The sequence below is a fragment of the Heliangelus exortis genome, chromosome 2 (assembly GCF_036169615.1).
Source record: "Heliangelus exortis chromosome 2, bHelExo1.hap1, whole genome shotgun sequence".
Taxonomy (NCBI): Eukaryota; Metazoa; Chordata; class Aves; order Apodiformes; family Trochilidae; genus Heliangelus; species Heliangelus exortis.
In genome coordinates, this window is record NC_092423.1 from 57,578,668 (window position 1) to 57,597,235 (window position 18,568).

Below are 18,568 nucleotides of genomic sequence, written 5' to 3' on the forward strand. Positions count from 1 at the left end.
CCCTGCCAGTGTCCCATGCTTGTTTTACTCAACTAAACCTTGAGCTTCAATTTTACTAAAGCATGATTTAAACAGTCATCTCCTAGCCCCTTTACTTCTACTTTCCTTATAGTGAAAAAACAAAGGAGTCACTTGTAGTATCTTTTCTTACTTCTCATACCTGACAAATCTCCTTTTAAGTAGTTACTTTACTCTCTCCCCAGGCTATTCTCTACTTAAATACTTTTCCTATTTTTATGGAGTATTTCACCCCTGATACATGTCTCACAGTATCAATTCACCAGGCATCAGTTCCAGCTTTCCATTACCAGGTCCATTTTCCCTTACAAAGAGCTATGGGTAATTACATTTATGCAGCATAGCACATATAAATCACCCAACATTGGGTCATCTCTTTTAAAAAATAGATGTGCAATTGCTATCCACTGCATAACTTCATGCCAATTACTACTACCCATCAAATCTAACCCACAAAGTAAAAAGTTGACTATGGATTACTGAAGCTGGGTTTTGGATATAGAAATTTCTCAGCTATTTACAGAAATCCGACTTTCAAAGCTATTGTGATCTCATACCCACAGGCCTTGAAATTGAACTTTGAAATAATGCTTAAATTACTTTTTCATCTGGCAAACATTTCTCTGGTTTGTGGTTCCTAAGCTGAGGTTCAACCCAACTTTTTCCATACTGCTCTGTGCACTGTTGTTATCTGCTCTCCATCCTTACTGCTGTACACAGCAACTCTAACACAGCAGGGATGCTGACTTACTATTATCACACAGGGAATATGTGGGCAACAAATAAAATTGTCCTTGCACATCCAACAAGCAATTACTAATAGCTTTTTTAGTTATCTAACCAGTGACAAAATAAATTACATTAGATATTTATTATATATATTTACTTATTCTGAAATTTATTTTATATATATTTATATATAATCATAATTATATAATAAATTGTATGTAAGGTTACATTTTCACCTACTTATCTGTAGGGACAAAATATACCTACATAATTCTATCAGGTAATTAGCAATGCAGATATTCAAATGCCATTTCAAGTGTGGCTGTATATGTTCAAAAGTAGATTTTTCATATCTGAATGACTGTAAACACACAAACAAGAAGAACAGTGGCTATTTAATCTAGAGGATGCTGTGTATTAAATAACACATTCTAAATTTAAATACTGTAACTAATGTTATCCCTCTACACATTTCCAGTTTCTGTATGAAACGGATCCCACCTGATTCATGGAAAACAAATCTCATCAGAGACTACTTTAAAATTCAGAATGTACGAAAGCTTTCTCAAACAAAGTAATCAAACCTATATAATTGGTACATTCAAAATTTAGAGTAATTCTGATTTATATTCCTATCCTTCTCAAAACCTTTTCCTGAGAGTTATTTAATTTCTTAATAAATATTACTTTCAATTCTCCTATTTCTTCTTGTTTTATTCTGCAAATTTTATTCCTTGAAACTTCCAGTAAATATCTGCAACAGTTACATTTAACCTTCCATGTGCCCCCTTTCTCATATAATTGTTTGCTTTCCGGGACAAAGTATAAAATTTCCCTTTTATTAAGCTTCTTTCTTACAGCTCGCTGACATGTGTAACACTTAGACTTACAGTTTACTAAGCTAATGAACTGTCAGTACTCTTGATCTTCCCTCATTTTCTTTTCCCTCCACAGATTTATCTCAATTGATCATCCTCAGCAGTTCTAAAAAATTTCAAAATTTGGTCTGCTGAAATTCAATACCAGTACAAGATGACATAAGGACAGGCAAGATAATGACAATTTTTGAGCACACATCTCTAGCTAGACTTCACTAGTCTTATTTCATCTGCCACTCAATGCCTAGAAGTATAACTGGGGCATACTACATAAACCATCAAACCAGAAGTGATTTATTTTCCTAGAAAAATAGGTATTTCCTTCCCTTTCCTGGTCAGTGAATATAATACCTTAAGTTTTCCTTCTAATCATCACTGCTACAATACTCCAACTACTCTGAGTGAAATCACATCATATGACTACTTTCCCTAGGGTATATATGGATACAGATTATTTTAACATCTCTCTTTCTCTTTTTTTTTTTTCAGGGGGTGAGGTCAGCAAATTTTATATCAATTACCAACATGCTGAACAATCAATATTTAAACAAATGCTCTGTATGCCTCACATTATAATTTTTGCTCTGGGAATTAGTATTTCTTTTGTTGATTTGAAACATAATTAATGATGTGCAGCCATAAGAGGGACGCATACATAGGCTGAACACAATCTGCCAGCTACACTGAGCTGTGTTTGTTATATCTGGCCTTCTGGCTTTATTCCAACCACATCACTCCAGTTATGTCAGTGTCTTACTCACTGACTCATGGCAGTGCCCCATGACTTCATTCAAGATGATTCACAGAGCAGAAGACTGAGCTTAAGGAAGCTTCAAGTGACAATAAAATGTGTAACTTTCAAGCATAACCTCTCTTCCTACTAAGCTTCAGTTTCCCACTAACTGTGCTTCCTCTTCCAGCCTGCAGATCTTTCACAAAAGGAGGAAGGAGGCTGATTTCAAGCATCAGCCTGCTAAAGTTTCCAAGATGTGTACATGATTAAGTAAAAATTTTCCTTTGATCTTGGCCAGCTCAAGAACTGATAGAAGTGAATGGACCTTTTTTTGTTTGGTTGGTTGGTTGGGTTTTTTTCCCCTCAATGATTCCTTCTACATTTAGTGACTCCTCAAATGCTTTCAAATATTTTGTCAGGGTAGTGTCTTTTGACTTTGGAAAACACTTCAGTCAGAGGAACAACGAGAACTGCTCTCTCCAGACCAAATCCATTCAGTTACCTAGGACAGAGTTAGGTCTTCTACACAGTCAAGTTAGGGTACCCACAGAGGCAGGTGATCTGCTAAATAAGAAGATGCCATTTTGCACATCTGAACTGCCATATGCTGCTGTTTACCCCTTTGTCACTTGTGCCCTGTGTACTTCAGTCCACTAATTCAGTCTTCCCCAAAATTATGTGTATTTTACAACTGGTATCTAGCTGCAGGCTAATGTCTTCTCACCCAACCCCAAGGTGCATATTTCAGCACTTCAGGCATGCTTGAAAGGGGCAGATGCATCTTTTCCACACATGTTGTACGAGGTGATACAGCAGGGACACAAGCTCCTCCAAGGGTCCAGGGCAAGCTGAGTTACAGACACAAAGAATTTGCTGGGGAGAAGTAACAGTCCCTTACTCCACGTGTGACACTGTGTTTTTGCCTCTCATTCCTTGTGGGTAGTACACAGGGTTGAGGAGTTGGAGTGGAGTCACAGTGTTGTTCTGCACTGCATCAGGGGAGCAGTTCTGCCCTTGTTCTGCCCTTGTTCTGCCCTTGCACTGCATCAGGGGAGCAGGGGAAAGTCAATGGGAGAACAGATGGAGCTCTGCTAGGCCCAACCTGAGCCTATCCCTGCAGCACATGTTGTAACAGAACAACACCCTCACTACATGTCTTGAAGTCTGAGCAGTACCTTCCGTGTAAAGACTGACTCCTCAAAGTGTTCTACAACATCAACATAAGGAGTCAGGACTGTTTAGTGCCATAATTATCAAAACTGTTACAATTTGGTCCCTATCTTCCCTGGCCATGCATCCACCCAACCACTAGCTCCCCAGCCATTACAGTGCAATAAACCTATTACCCTCAAAGAGCTATGAAATGGAAGCTCCAGCCAAGACCTCCTTCTTGCAACCTCACATAAGCCTTCTCTCCTGCCATGTCCTACACAACAGGTGACAGAAGGCACTCCTACTACCACATACTTGGCAGCCTGCCTCATCCTTCACTCCAAAGGTACTCTGGCATCCCTTCCCACACAGATCACCTCCACAAAGCTCCAAGGGACTTGCCTCTTTTTCTCCCACCCATGCCTGGCACTCCACTCAAAAAAAAAATAAGGACAAAAAAAAAGGAAGAACTCAGGGGTCAGGTGTCAGACTCCTTCCCTCTCTTCCCCCAAGAAATGGGAGGCTGCATGTCCAGGAAAAGGGAGGCACTAGCAGCAGCCAGAATGTATCAGAATCAGCGAATGCAACTGCAGGGAAGAAAGCACCCAGTCTGAAGCTCAAACACACATTTCATTAGTGAGCTTTTTGTCTCATTTTCTGCTTAAAAATGTCTAGTTTCCTTTGGGGCTACAGACTTAACCACCTGTACTGCTACCATGTTGTTTGTTTCAGATGCACAGCAGAAAATGTGGGTGGGAAATAAAAACTGGTAACTGGAACTGCTTTTGCATAGTTGCAAAACCCTAACCATAACTATGCTAATATCCTACTTAACTGCTGTGCTGCTGAGAACCCATTGATGGAGCAGAAATGTAACATGGGTGAGTAAGCAACATAAAAATGTTTTTAAATCCATCCTCAGATTCCTAGAAACCTGCATGTTGTCTCTTGGCACTGCAACACTTACCAGTTGGCTTGGATACAATGATGGAAGTGGCAGAGGGATACCAGTTTCACTATCGCACTTATTATCTCTCATCCTCACTGTATGAAAAGCAAGCTACATATCACCATCAATAGAGGGTACAGTATCATGCTCCCTCTCATCTTTGCCTTCTCAATCCAGCCCTGAGTTTCTGACTCAGGTTGCACAGCTTCAGCACGGGAGTTGAAGGGCACTGGCCAAAAAGCCAGAGCACTGCTTCAGATGTTCAGAATCAGAGATTTTTACTCTAGAGGGCAACTTTGTTGCCTGTCTCATGGCTCCAGGTCTAGGGCACTTTTTTGCCACCTCACTATCCTTCCGAAGTAAATCTGAAGGCTCAGCTCTGTCTTTTGATATGATTGAAGGCAACTACCCCTGAGGATCATCCCATCATAATGGAACTCAGGGAGGTAACTGGTCACAGTTATTACTCTGCCTTGGCAGGGCAGGGGCTCAGTAACTCTCCTGGAGAAAAAAAAAAAAAAAAAAAAAAAAAAAAAAAAAAAATTATATACATATAAAAATATATATTTAATATAATATAATATAATATAAATATATAATTAATATAAATATATATTTTATATATATATAAGTTATATATATATATATAAATATATATATATAATGACAGTGTCTAGTCTGGAGCTCTTTCTGCCTTCTGCAAGCTGCTACAAAACCTGGCTGTATCCTGTATCTATGCTAAAGATACCTATTTTCCTCCCTGTTCACACACCTTCTAGTACTCTGATTTCCAGAGAAGGGAAACTCATCTGTGTTTATGCTACACAAGTCTTGAGTAAGTGTTGAGTAGGACAGGAGGACATTACAGAACAGGTCTGTTGTGGGAATCAGCTGCAGCACACACGCATGGTGCAGGCAGCACAGTAACCAAACCTGGGGCTTAGGAGTTCACCCAGAAAACTGAAGTCAGACATTGGTGAGCTCAGCCTGTAAGGACCTACACTGATTTTCAGCCCTATGAATATGAAGCTGATGACTGTGATGCCACTGTAGGTGACTCTTTGAAATATCTGCTATCTCTGAGGACATGTAAGTGAATGCACAAAAGGAATGGAGACGAGATTCATGCTCACGACAATAGAAGGACAGAAAATAATGTCAAATGTACAGATGAACAGCATAAACACTTGTTCTAATTTTATCTGGTACCGTGTTAAGTCAAAATACCAATCTGTGCAATTTTACACAAATTTATTTCAAGTGAAAGTGGATCATTACACTTATGACTGCTAGAATACATTTAATGACCAGTTGAATTTCCAGCAACGAATGGCTCGAAGTCCAACCACTTCTACTGGCTTTCATAAATGGAAATAGGATGGAAAAAATAAGCAGCTAATACAACACAATTGACTGGAAGGTTCAAGGAACCTGCACAATCATTACATATCCTTACAGAAGCCAGAGAGCTGTAGTCAATGAGCTGGAGTCTGGTTGGAAGCCTGTTTCTAGTGGAGTCCCTCAACGGTCAGTACTGGGACCAGTACTATTCAAGATAATTATTGATGACCTGGATGAGGGAACAGAGTGTACTATCAGCAAGTTTGCTGATGACACAAAAATGGGATGAATGGCTGACACCCCAGAAGGCTGTGCTGCCATTCAGAGGGACCCTGGCAGACTGGGGAATTGGGCAGGGAGAAATTTAAGGTATTACAACAAGGGCAAGTGTAGAGTCTTTCATCTGGGAAAGAACAACCCCAGGTACCAGTACAGGTTGGGGACTGAGCTGTGGGAGAGCAGTGAAGGGGAAAGGGACCTGGGGGTGCTGGTGGATGGAAGGATGACCATGAGCCAGCAATGTGCCCTTGTGGCCAAGAAGGCCAATGTCATCCTGGGGTGCATTAGAAAGGGGGGTGGTTAGTAGGTCAAGAGAGGTTCTTCTACCCCCCTACTCTGCCCTGGTGAGGCTGCATCTGGAATATTGTGTCCAGTTCTGGGCCCCTCAGTTCCAGAAGGACCGGGAACTGCTTGAAAGAGTCCAGTGCAGATCAACCAAGATGATGAAGGGAGTGGAACATCTCCCTTACGAGGAAAGGCTGAGGGAGCTGGGGCTCTGCAGCTTGGAGATGAGGAGAATGAGGGGGGACCTCCTCAGTGTTTATAAATATGTAAGGAGCAAGTGCCAGGAGGATGAAGTCAAGGTTTTCTCAGGGGTGACTAACAACAGGACAAGGGGCAATGGTTATAAACTGGAGCATAGGTGGTTCTGTATAAATATTAGGAAGAATATTTTCACTGTGAGGTTGACAGAGCACTGGCACAGGCTGCCCAGGGAGGTTGTGGAGTCTCCTTCCCTGGAGACATTCAAAGCCCACCTGGATCTGTTCCTGTGCAACCTGCTGTAGATGACCCTGCTTTGGCCGGGGGGTTGGACTCAATGATCTTTCTAGGTCCCTTCTAACCCTTAAATTCCTATGATTCTATGATCCTGCTTTTAGAAGTAGTTTGCTGCTAAACCCAAACACTGAGTTTTCACTTATATTCTGAATACAAATGGTCTGGTTTCTTTTATACCTTTCCATACTATTTAATATAACTGCAGCTGCATTTCTTGCTTCATTATTTTTACTGAAATCTCCAGTGATGCATAGAATAATTTAAAAGTTCTGGAGTAGGATCTTACTGTGGTACATTTTTTTTTTTCCTTTTGAACAATGGTCCACTTTTGAGAACACCAGGAGTGGGATAAACTGACATACTCCAGTGGATTCTTGAGATTCATGAAAAAAAGATGATTAAGAAAATATTGCTGTCAGGATTGTAAATTATTTCTGTTAATTCCTCTGAGATCTGTATTCTGTCTCCTCAACAGTTCTGCCTGCAATTGAGGCTGGTTGAACAAAGGATAGTACACAGAAAAGAACTTATTGAGAAGGAAAACACTATAAAAATCCTGTTAAGTAGGTCATTATGAGCCTCATCTAGATCTTGTGACAAAGTTCAAGGCAATGGCTGCAGCTTATGATGCCAGGGCCCTGCAGAGATCTATGAAATGGAAAAATGGAGTCGTGAAAAGCATTGGAAAGAATGATGAAACTTATCCTGTCCAAGCTACTCTTAACATCATGAAGGCCAGGATGGTCATAATTGGCCTCTTTCTTTCTTCCATTGTGATGCAATCAGAATTAAATAAGTACTAATCTTCACAGCTTCCAACTGCAACCATCACCACTGAGCCTACTGTTTATCTCACTCCTTGAGCTTGTAAGCCTCCTTCAACAAACAGCACCCTTAGCTTATTGGTTCATACATCCAAGGGTAAAAGGAGAACAAACTTTGCAAGGATATTCAAGCATGAATAATCAGAACAAAGCATGCCAAGGAAGCAAGAAGCAGGGGGAAGAAATCATGTCACCCACTCTCTTTGATCTTTAGATCATCCTTGAAAAATCTCCTCAACCAAGTAGGAGGCAAGAAAAGCCCAGGGAAATGCTGACTCCAGAGGCTTCAGAAAAAAATCAGGCTGCTGTCATTATACACGACAAATCCTCATCTAACTTTGTTTTTTACAGTGATACATGAATATAGCTATCTGTTCCCCTTATAACACTTCTTTTGTGAGCAGCTCAATTAACCTAGTTCATATTAAAGCATGAGTCTTGGATCATAGCCTGATCTTCTCTCACTTAAGCTAAAGGTGGTTCCCACCGTTTGGGGAATAAATTATTTCATGACAATATTAAAAAAAAAAAAAAAATCAACATTTAGAATTGTAGTCAGTCATTACATAAAAGGCCATGCTTGATGTGAAACAAAAAAGTGTATTTCTGAGAAGCATACACATACACATGTACAATATTTGAATTGCTGTTATTTGTCACAGTCTACCACAGATTAAATCAGAGCTTGCAGAGAAACAAAACAGCTATTAAAAATGATTCATCACACTTACTAACATGGTAAAGCATACAAACTGTGAACTAGTAATTAGACTTTAGGACATTTGATAAAAAATGTTTTTAAATGTTCTGTAAGGAGCCACCCTTAAAACCCCTTACTTACATGAGTCCATGAAATTCAGGACACCAATGTATTCATGGGGATTTTTTATGTGAATAGGAATTACTCATGAAGTGTAAAGTTTGGCATGAATAGGCACTGAATTTAAGGTCTTCTCACAATTTTTAATTTTAAAACCATAAAAGAAATCAAATCAGAAGTTTTACTCTTGCTTAGCACAAGGACAATGTATTATTAATCCTTTCTGAGTGTCTTAGTTCCAGACCACAATACAAACACAAAGAAATATAAGAGCAAACTTCTAGGACTGAGATGTGCTCTCATTTACAGCAAGGTAGATCTGGACAGGCTTCTTTGATTTATCTCTGCATAGCCAAGAAGAACATTTCTCTATCATCTAGACAGGAATTGCTCCCATTGCAGAGCCCCTAACAGTGTGCAGAACAAATTCAAACACTTCTGCAGCCAGAAGAAGCCTTCACAGCATGAAATCTCATAAAACCACCAGGAGAGGCTGAACTAAAAATAAGGGGTATAGGGATCCACTAAATTTAATACTAAATGAAGAAATATTGTAGTGACATTTACACTGAAGAACATACACACAAAAAAGGGGATTCAAAATCTACAGTTATCAAAGACTGAGACTCTCAAAAGCGTCGAAGGAGGATAGAGAAAAGGTTGTGCACACTGTGCATTTCCAAACCCCAAAGGAAACCTTTTGTTTCTAAATGAGCAGGTATAAAATGGAGCCTTATATCTGCTTCAAGACTACTTGGGCTTGTAATTACAAGACTTCTTGAATTTCTTTTATTTATCTCTTTCCTATGTAACCCTGATCAGCTCCCTTAATCCATTTATCTTTTCACAGATTTCACAGGTTTTAAAGTCATAAGGAAAAGTCCTTCCTAAAACATCTTTATGACTTTACTAACATCTAATAACATGAAATACTACAGCTCAAAAGCAAACTTGGATAAATGACCTTGAAAAACATGAGAGACAAGAACACAGCAAGAAAATTATTCTGTGTACAGAACTTAGAGCAAATAAACTGCATCTGAACTAGAACCAATATGACTTGTTCCTGCCTTCTTGTAGGCTGAAGGGTGGAGACATCCCAAAGGCACTGACATGGTACCATGATTTTTCCTTAATCAATAAACCCAAGTTCAACTGAATGGAAGATAAATAAAATGTAGGTGGGAACTAAGACAGAACTGTTACCATGAGTACTGCCACTGGAACTGACTCAATCCAACATAACAGGGTCAAGGCTTTACTGGATGTTGAAAGGCAGAACACAAATGATATAATTCAAACTAAGACTACACATACACATCAAGAGGAAACCAAAACGAGCCTCTGGTGGCTTCACTGACTGCTTAAGTCTGGCAGGTAAGGTCCATATGTTGTTACTCTGAGCACAGAGGTAAGCTCAACACTGGATCAACATCTGTTATTGTAAACAAATTCAACAGTTCAACTGAAAAACAACGTCTGGCAGTCTCAAAAGATGGCAAAAAGTCTAGTAATGGTCACAAAGTGGCACTAACCTGTCAGTGGAGACATATAGCCATCAGAATGTAACTGCAAATTCACTATTACAGGAAGAAAAAACAGGAAAGAAAGCATGAAACAAGGAAAAATGGTATAAATCTTGATCGTCTATCATAATCTTCATTAATTAGAAGACTGTTACAGTGACCGCCAAAAGCAATCATATCTGATGTCAGAACTGTAAAATAAAATCTCTGAGGACGTGCTCCACATCCTGGGAAATACCTGCTTTTTAAAGTATTTCCTCCTTAATTCAATAATGTTATCAAAGGCAGTTTGTGAGGAAAGGGAATTTTTTCTTAAGAATCAAATTAAAATTTCAACCTGACAGGTCAGAATAAAGTAGAATCCTAACCCATACAGACTTTAGCCTTAGAATAATATTTGAAAAGCTCTAAACTAAAGAGTCTTGGGTTTCACTCAGTTTTGTTGAATTGATTTATCTTGTGATTGAAGAGCCTCCATGGAGGCTTAGGCTTCCTGGCTTTACCAGCTGAAAAAACTGCACTGATAATCTGAAAGAGAACAACTGTTTTTTCTGTTGTCCATCACAATCTATTCAGTGCAGAGTACCTAGGATACTTGGACTTCACTCTGAGAAGTTTGATAACCTCCCATCTGCCCTCAGGCTCAGCCTATCCCCATACTCAGTTTATCCTATTAGTCTGACAGTTCAACAATTTACAGTGTTGACAACACACTTTCTCTAGGAATTGTTTCCATTTCATTTCCGAAGTAAGATGTTGCTCTTTTAAAAAAATATTTTAAAACACAGAATATTTTTCTACACGCTGAAAAATCTATCTACAAGTGTGACAACCAACTTCAGACAGCAGGTCAGGCTCCTGGCTGACATTGCTTCACACCACCCAGCAAGCAACATTACCTCAATTCATTAATGGGAATCATGTATTGTTTCTTTCATTAATCTGCATAACTTGTGTGGTTAAATCATCACATTCCCATTGTTGATGCTGGCAGGGTTCTTATCTTATTACACTGCCAGTCCAGTGTTGCTTCAACTGTAACCAAACAGTTTAGCTGTGAATGAAATCATTCCACCTCAGGTCAGTAACAGCCTAGTAACCCTATACCCACCTGAAAAAAAATCCTGTGTAAATGGCACAGAAATCAGAACTCATGGTCCATGTGCTGCTGAGCATCATGGCATGGGAGTGAACAAGAGAGAGGAGGAGGTTAAAGGGAGAGAGTGTGACACGATGCAAAATTTCGCACCTTGAAAGTCACCACAGTATGCAGAGCTCCCTAAGAGATACCTGTTTTCAGTCAAACAAGCAACAAAACAGTATTTTCAGGAGAACACCTGAAATGCAGGAGAAAGTAATCCCAGCCAGTAAGAGAGCTTCAGCAGGGGCCTAATTTAAATGTCCCTATGTAAAAGCACATAAAATGGGAAACAAGAACTGTTACAGATGTATGTGTGCCTGCAGGGCTATGAGGTTATTGGCAGCACTGAGACATGGTGGGATGACTTCTAGGACTGGAGAGTGAAAATAAATGGATAAAAGCTCTAGGAAGAACAAGCAGGGAAGATGAGGAGGTGGTGTTGACCTCTACATTGTTGACCAGGTGGTGTCCATGAAGCTTGATCTGGGTATGGATGAGGAGCTGACTGAGAGCTTATGGGTCAGGGTTAAAGGGAAGATTGGGGCAGGTGATAAAGTGGGGGTCTGCTACCGGCCACCTCACCAGGAAGACTGAGCAGATGATGCCCTCTATAGATGGACAGGAGCAGCTTTGTCCTCAAGGGTCCTGGTCCTTATGGGGGATTTCAACCACCAACAATATCTGCTGGAGGAACAAGACAGGAAGGCACCATCAATCCTGGATTGCATTGATGACAAGTTCCTTCTCTGAGTGACAAAGGAACCAATGAGAAAGTTGCTGTGCTGAACCTTATTCTTACCAAGGATGGGCTGGTGGACAACGTGAAGCTTAAGGGCAGCCTTGGCTGCACTGACCACAAAATAGTCGGGATCCTTACAGACTAACTCAATTGTCATAGAACACCATACCAGTGGTACTTACACTGTGCTTCCTGTGAGTACCATTTCAGTCTAAACACTACTTGTCTCTTCGAGGAACACAGACCTCTGAAAAAGAAGATGAGAATAATCTCCATCAACACCAGCATGTGTAATTCATAGAATCATAGGAATTCAGGAGTTGGAAGGGACCTGGAAAGATCATTGAGTCCAACCCCCCGGCCAAAGCAGGGTCATCTACAGGATGTCACACAGGAACACATCCAGGTGGGATTTGAATGTCTCCAGGGAAGGAGACTCCACAACCTCCCTGGGCAGCCTGTGCCAGTGCTCTGTCAACCTCACAGTGAAAATATTCTTCCTAATATTTATACAGAACCACCTACGCTCCAGTTTATAACCATTGCCCCTTGTCCTGTTGTTAGTCACCCCTGAGAAAACCTTGACTCCATCCTCCTGACACTCACCCCTTACATATTTATAAAAATAAAAATGAGGTCCCCCCTCAGTCTCCTCCAAGCTGCAGAGCCCCAGCTCCCTCAGCCTTTCCTCGTAAGGGAGATGTTCCACTCCCTTCATCATCTTGGTTGATCTGCACTGGACTCTCTCAAGCAGTTCCCGGTCCTTCTGGAACTGAGGGGCCCAGAACTGGACACAATATTCCAGATGCAGCCTCACCAGGGCAGAGTAGGGGGGTAGAAGAACCTCTCTTGACCTACTAACCACCCCCCTTTCTAATGCACCCCAGGATGCCATTGGCCTTCTTGGCCACAAGGGCACATTGCTGGCTCATGGTCATCCTTCCATCCACCAGCACCCCCAGGTTCCTTTCCCCTTCACTGCTCTCCCACAGCTCAGTCCCCAACCTGTACTGGTACCTGGGGTTGTTCTTTCCCAGGTATAAGACTCTACACTTGCCCTTGTTGTAATTCATTAAATTTCTCCCTGCCCAACTCTCCAGTCTGCCTGGGTCCCTCTGAATGGCAGCACACCCTTCTGGGGTGTCAGCCACTCCACCCAGTTTTGTGTCATCAGCAAACTTGCTGATAGTACACTCTGTGCCCTCATCCAGGTCATCAATAAAGATATTGAATAGTACTGGTCCCAGTACTGACCCCTGAGGGACTCCACTAAAAACAGGCTTCCAACTAGACTCCAGCTCATTGACTACAGCTGTCTGGCTTCTTCACCTTTTGAAACAGTAAGGAAAGGATATGGTTTTAATGCTTTATTTTTGTTTCATCTCAGCTGCTTTAATATTCCTAGAATCTTGTGTACAGTGATTTTCCCTCTAAATGCTCATGTTCTTTCCCATTTGCCTAATATTGATTCCCCTCCTGCCAGTTGTACAGAACTCAAATTTAACACTTTATTTGGATCCCTTGTTTTCAACAAACTTCATGAATGCTACTAAGAGAGCTCGGAAAACAAAAGACACTAGTTAACCAAGTAGCACAGAGCATGGAGAACCATTATTTATGTAGATATCAAGTAAATATAGTGGCTTTAATTTTGTTTTTACCAAGAGCTGGCATGACAATGAATAGTCTTTATTATACTTATTTTAATGTAGTTATTTAGAATCCTGAAAGACAATGACAAAGAGATAATTTGGAACCTTTTCTATTCAGAAGTAGAATCTGATTAAAAGAAACTTGATTCAATTACAGAACTTAAATACTTTCTCTGGTTTTCTGTAATTTGGAAAAAAGACCACAAATCTCTGATCTGGTTTAAAGTTTTAGATTTTATCAATAAATGGTTGTGAAATGGCAAATTTCTTGGTGTAAGCTGAATAATTATCAGACATGCCAGTTCATGTTAAGAAGCTAGGAGATTTTTTCCCAGGGTGAAAAAAACATAAAGATATTTTAAGTATTTAAGAAGAAAAAGAATGCTCCAGAAATTAATTTTCAGTGGAATATATGCACCTAGAATTAGTGGACGTACTTGCTGGTTTAAAATGTAAAACACTCATCCTAAAGCACATCAGGTTTTAGTAAGACATAAGGGCAGAGGGACATATTGACAAAGCAGGGACTCTGGCCTCTTTCTCATCTTGAGTACCATGAGGAGTGTCTGCCCATTCTGCTGGAAAGTCAGGTAAAAGCCACACATCTTGCATCAGCCCATATGATCAGCACAAGAGTCTTCAAAAGTGTTATTTTTTAGTCTTCTCATCATTTAATGACATTGCACAGAATCTAGATTCAGATTGGTATCAGTCCAATTGAAAAAGAAAAAAGTGAGGAATAAGGAAGGGGTCTTCCACAGGCAAGACACTACACAAAAGGAACAGAAGCACCAAAGTCTGACTTTCCATATGGTTGAACTACCTCTTGAAATGGGATGTAGGTTCAGCTGTGATGCAGAATATGAATACAGTAGGAAACCAGTACAAAGTTAACTTGAAGTTGTCAGGCTTAATTAATAGGTACTTTAAAATGCCTGACTGATGCAAACAAAGCATCAAGATCCATTGAGTATAGAAAGGTGTAATAAATAACCCGATGAAGACACTAATCTGAGTAGAGAAACATGCAAGTCACATAACTGGAAACAGATTAAGCAAATAAGTTACTTGGTGCAATGCAAGACACACTGAATATCTTAAGTACCAGACCAGAGCTGACATAGCTGCCTCACTTTTTTAGTAGAGCTACAAAAAAATTTGAAAAGAAACAATTTTTATTGCTTATGAATATCTGACAAAATTTTATACTGAGACCAATCTGTATAACAAATTTAACACCTTGGTCCTTGACTTCCTGTGTAATTTTTTAAAGAAAAAAAAAGGCTTCTTAATTCCCTATATTTTTAGAAAATCTTTAATAAGAGTTTTCACTACCTTCAGTTCCCTGTTTCTTCCCTTAATAACATTCAAATTGAGTATTTTTAAAATCATCTGTTCAGTCTTAAAACGCTTCCTCTCATTCTGCCTTTCAAACAATCTAAGGACACAGTGATTCCATCCAGTTCAGTCTTTCCTCCAGTGGCACAAAACAAGCAACCAAATAGCTGTCCACACAATTTCACAAGCTAGAAGCTATGCTGAGAATTCAGAAGGCAATAGTCTGGAATAATTAAACACCTCAGCACTCTTACCCTGTACCAACAGCACCCATGGACAAAGCTGCCACAGGTTTGCTACAGCATTGTCAGTTCCCAGGAGATATTCTGGCTCTTGTTACTCCAATTAGACAGGTCTTGTGCCACAGAAACATGAGAGTTTCCCATGTATAAAAATCCATCCAACACCAGCTTGATCACTGATGCATCTGCTCTTACAGAGCTCGGTGTAAGGCACAAATAGCAATTTCTTAGACTGTCCTGAAATCATAGTAGGCATTTTAAAGGATTTCTCCCAGAATCAAACACAACAACGACAAAAGAAAAGGGAAAGAGATGTATCATCTGAAGGCCATCACAATTCTGCCTATGCATCCTGTTCAACAAACAAATGTGAGGGGGGGAGGGAAAGGTGTTTCTGTTTTTTTTCTTTTGTTTTTTCAACAAAAACTACAGGGAAAAAAAATTAACTCATACATTTTAGGGCTTCAAAACCAAAGCCACATAAAAAAGCAGAGCTTTATTAAAGGAACACTGCTGATAGATCCAGGCACCACAAGAGCCATTCATAAATAAGAGTGTATTACATTTAAAAGCTGAACTGAAACTGTGTGCTGTTTTAAAACCATTCCATAATTAAGCCCAAAGAGATGACAGACATTTATTGACAGTTACTGCAGTGCTCCCATGATGTATTATTAGGCACAAGACCAAGTGCTGTTAATCTCCTAGCAAGTGCAATACTGTCTCACATACATAATGCCTGAAAATATCTGATGATATGGCCAATATTTTTAAAAGGTAGAAGTCTTGAGTTTCCACAGAAATTGTTACACTGATTAACCCATCAAATAAAAGTGTCATGTAAAAAAAAAAAAAAAGGAGAGAATTTGCCTAGTTTAAATCCCATTTTCCCACATGAGGAATGATGTAGAGAGAGGAAAAAAAAAAAAAAAAAAAAAGAAAAAAAGGCTATCCTCTTGCCTTACCTCAGGTTTACCTTAGCAATGTCAAGTCTGATCTTTCTGCTTGCCTAGAAACCTGTCTGAAACAAGTGTGAACATCAGTCAGCTTTTACCCAAGAGAAAGGAAGTGCTGAATATTCACATAATTGGTTTCTTTCCAAACTCTCTACTTCTTTGTTTTAAGGAAGCCTTAAGAAGAGCAAATAAAGACGTTTTGAAATCCTCTGAGCAAAGCTGACTTCTTTCTCTGAATGTCATCTTTGGGTCATTAAAAAAACATGCAAATTGCCAGGGGGAATAAGAAGAGTCGAAAGACACCTTTTCTTCTGAAATAAGTTTGGTGGTGCAGGCTGAACTAATAATTTGCCCTCCGGTTTGTCACCTTTTACAAACTCAGTCAATCTTCCAGGGAGAAAGATGTGGCAAGTTGTTTTTCTTGTAACAGTAACTCCAGGACAAGCACTGCACAGAAAGAGAGCCCGCTTTTTCAAAAATACTTCACAAAGTGATGAGAGTTGTCAGGGGTCTTCGGGACAAACCCCTTCTTCCTTGGGACTAATCTTAACTCATTTTGAGGGCCAGTGCTGAGGCAGTATATTAAAACCCTACAGTGTGGTTCTGAATCAAGACAGACCTTTGATTTGCCTTCAAAGTTTATGGTCTGATCTCGCCGAGACGACGCACTCAAATTTTTATTAGCATATTTAACAAACATTAACTATGACTGACATACGTATTCAGAGCAAATATTCCTTACGATCCAAACTGAAATTCATTATCACGTTAGCTATACACGTTATTCAGCAGATGTTGCCACCTGACTAAAGACCTAATTTTGTGTAAACCTTCAAAAAGGCCCATAAACCCAGCGGGAGCTCTGCCTAAGCAAAATCTACAGGATTTGGGGCTCCTGTGCACTTACATGCCAGGGCACACCATCGCCACTTGAGTGACGGAGCGGTGCACGCTGCTCCTGCGACCAAAACGAAAGGCCACCCCAAACCAACAAAACAGGCAAGCAAACCAGAAAGTGTTCTCGGGCAGTTCAGGCACGACCAGAGGCCGCCCCACTCCGCAAACCCGAGCGCCACCGACCCCTGCCCCCAGCGCCAGCCCCGTTACCTTCGGCCGCAGTTCGAGGGCTGCGGAATGGGGGGGCCGACGGCCGGGAAGGCCGCGGGGAGGGGCGGCTCGGCGGCGGCCACGGCGCAGCTCGGAGCTGACACCCGCCCCAGGGGCAGCGCCGCCGGGTCCGGAGGGAGGTGGGCAGCGGGACCCCGGTAGGAAGGACGGGGCGGTGTGGCCACGCTTCGCCCCCCGGGTCTCGTTGCGACCCTCGCTCCGCACACGGCACAGGGCGCGGAGGGGACCCGGCGAGACTCCGGTCGATGCCGCCTGCGAGCGGTAAAGTTGCCACCGGCCAGCGCCGGGCGGGCGACACAGGGCGGGCGGTACAGACCCCGCCCCCAGCCCCTCGCCCACCGTGTGACCCCGGCCCGCCCGCCCCCTCTCACCTCAGGCACTGCCCCCTCTCCACCGGGACCGGGGCCGGTTGCTCCTGCTCCCGGCTCCCCAGCTCGACCCGGCTGGGTGCGGACCCGCCGCCTCCGACACCGCCAGTGCCGGCCGCGGAGCGCCGTCTGCCGCCGGGGGCACAGGGCTGGGGGCGGCCCTGTCAGCGGCGATGGCCGTGCCGCGGGAGGCGGTCCCTCCCCCGGGGTAAGCTCCCGCCCTGCAGCCGGGCTAGGAGAGCCGTGGGGGTCCGCGGCGGCAGCGCTGACCGCAGCTCTTCCCCGCGGGGCGAGGAGAGTCGGGAGAGGCAGTGTTCCTCGTCCTGCTGCCAGGCGGCAAGGTGATAACGATACCCACCTGGCGTTCCGCGGCTTGCAGCTTCTGCCCGCCTGCAGCTGCCGGGAGTTACCCAAAAACTAAGCCCGAGACTGACTTTAACGCGCTTGCAGTAGTGGATGCGCTCTCCCCGCCGATGCGCTCGTCCCAGCCGCGCAGTCGGTCACACCCGGTTTACCCCTTCAAAATCCCCTCGCAGGCTTCCGAGCAACAGACACAGCACGGCTCCGGCAGAAAACTGCTGTCATCGAGCCCACGCAATGCTTCCCGTGGCCGGGGAGAGATGTTTTCCCGAGTTTCTGACTAACTATGGTGCAGACCCGACCGCGTCCTGGGAGCCCGGCTGGGAAGCGCGTTTGGCAGCAGTGCCCAGCAACCCATCCGCTGCCTTTGCGAGATGGGGGTTTTGCGCGGACCCTGTTCCCCAGCGTGCAGCTCAACCGTGCAAAAAGAGAACACACTTGTAACTTCTATGGTTTTACTAACGAGGATGTCTAGATGGATTTTTTTTTTCCCCTCTCCATCTCTCCCCCCCCCCCATCCTCGTCTCCTCGGTACTACGAGTTGCAACGTATTTGCAAGGACTGAAATAGATTTTCTCAGGTACCTCCTTTATCTCTTGCCATTTTATTTAAAAT

General features: G+C 42.2%; 1 protein-coding gene across 6 annotated transcripts in view; it reads right to left on the reverse strand.

The window, feature by feature from the left end:
- KCNG2 (potassium voltage-gated channel modifier subfamily G member 2) overlaps window positions 1–17,889 on the reverse strand; it is a 58,365-nt gene extending 40,476 nt beyond the window's left edge. For 2 of the 6 annotated variants that reach the window (XM_071736277.1, XM_071736273.1), the window contains exons 1-3: window positions 17,597–17,889; window positions 16,107–16,162; window positions 12,092–12,156 (exon numbers count right to left, since the gene is read on the reverse strand). The gene's annotated coding sequence lies outside the window, so the exon portion shown is untranslated. Of the gene's footprint in view, window positions 1–12,091; window positions 12,157–16,106; window positions 16,163–17,204; window positions 17,521–17,596 lie in introns of those variants that run through there. The other 4 variants (XM_071736278.1, XM_071736274.1, XM_071736276.1 and 1 more) reach the window with 3 other exon arrangements.
- Window positions 17,890–18,568: the final 679 nt, after the last annotated feature.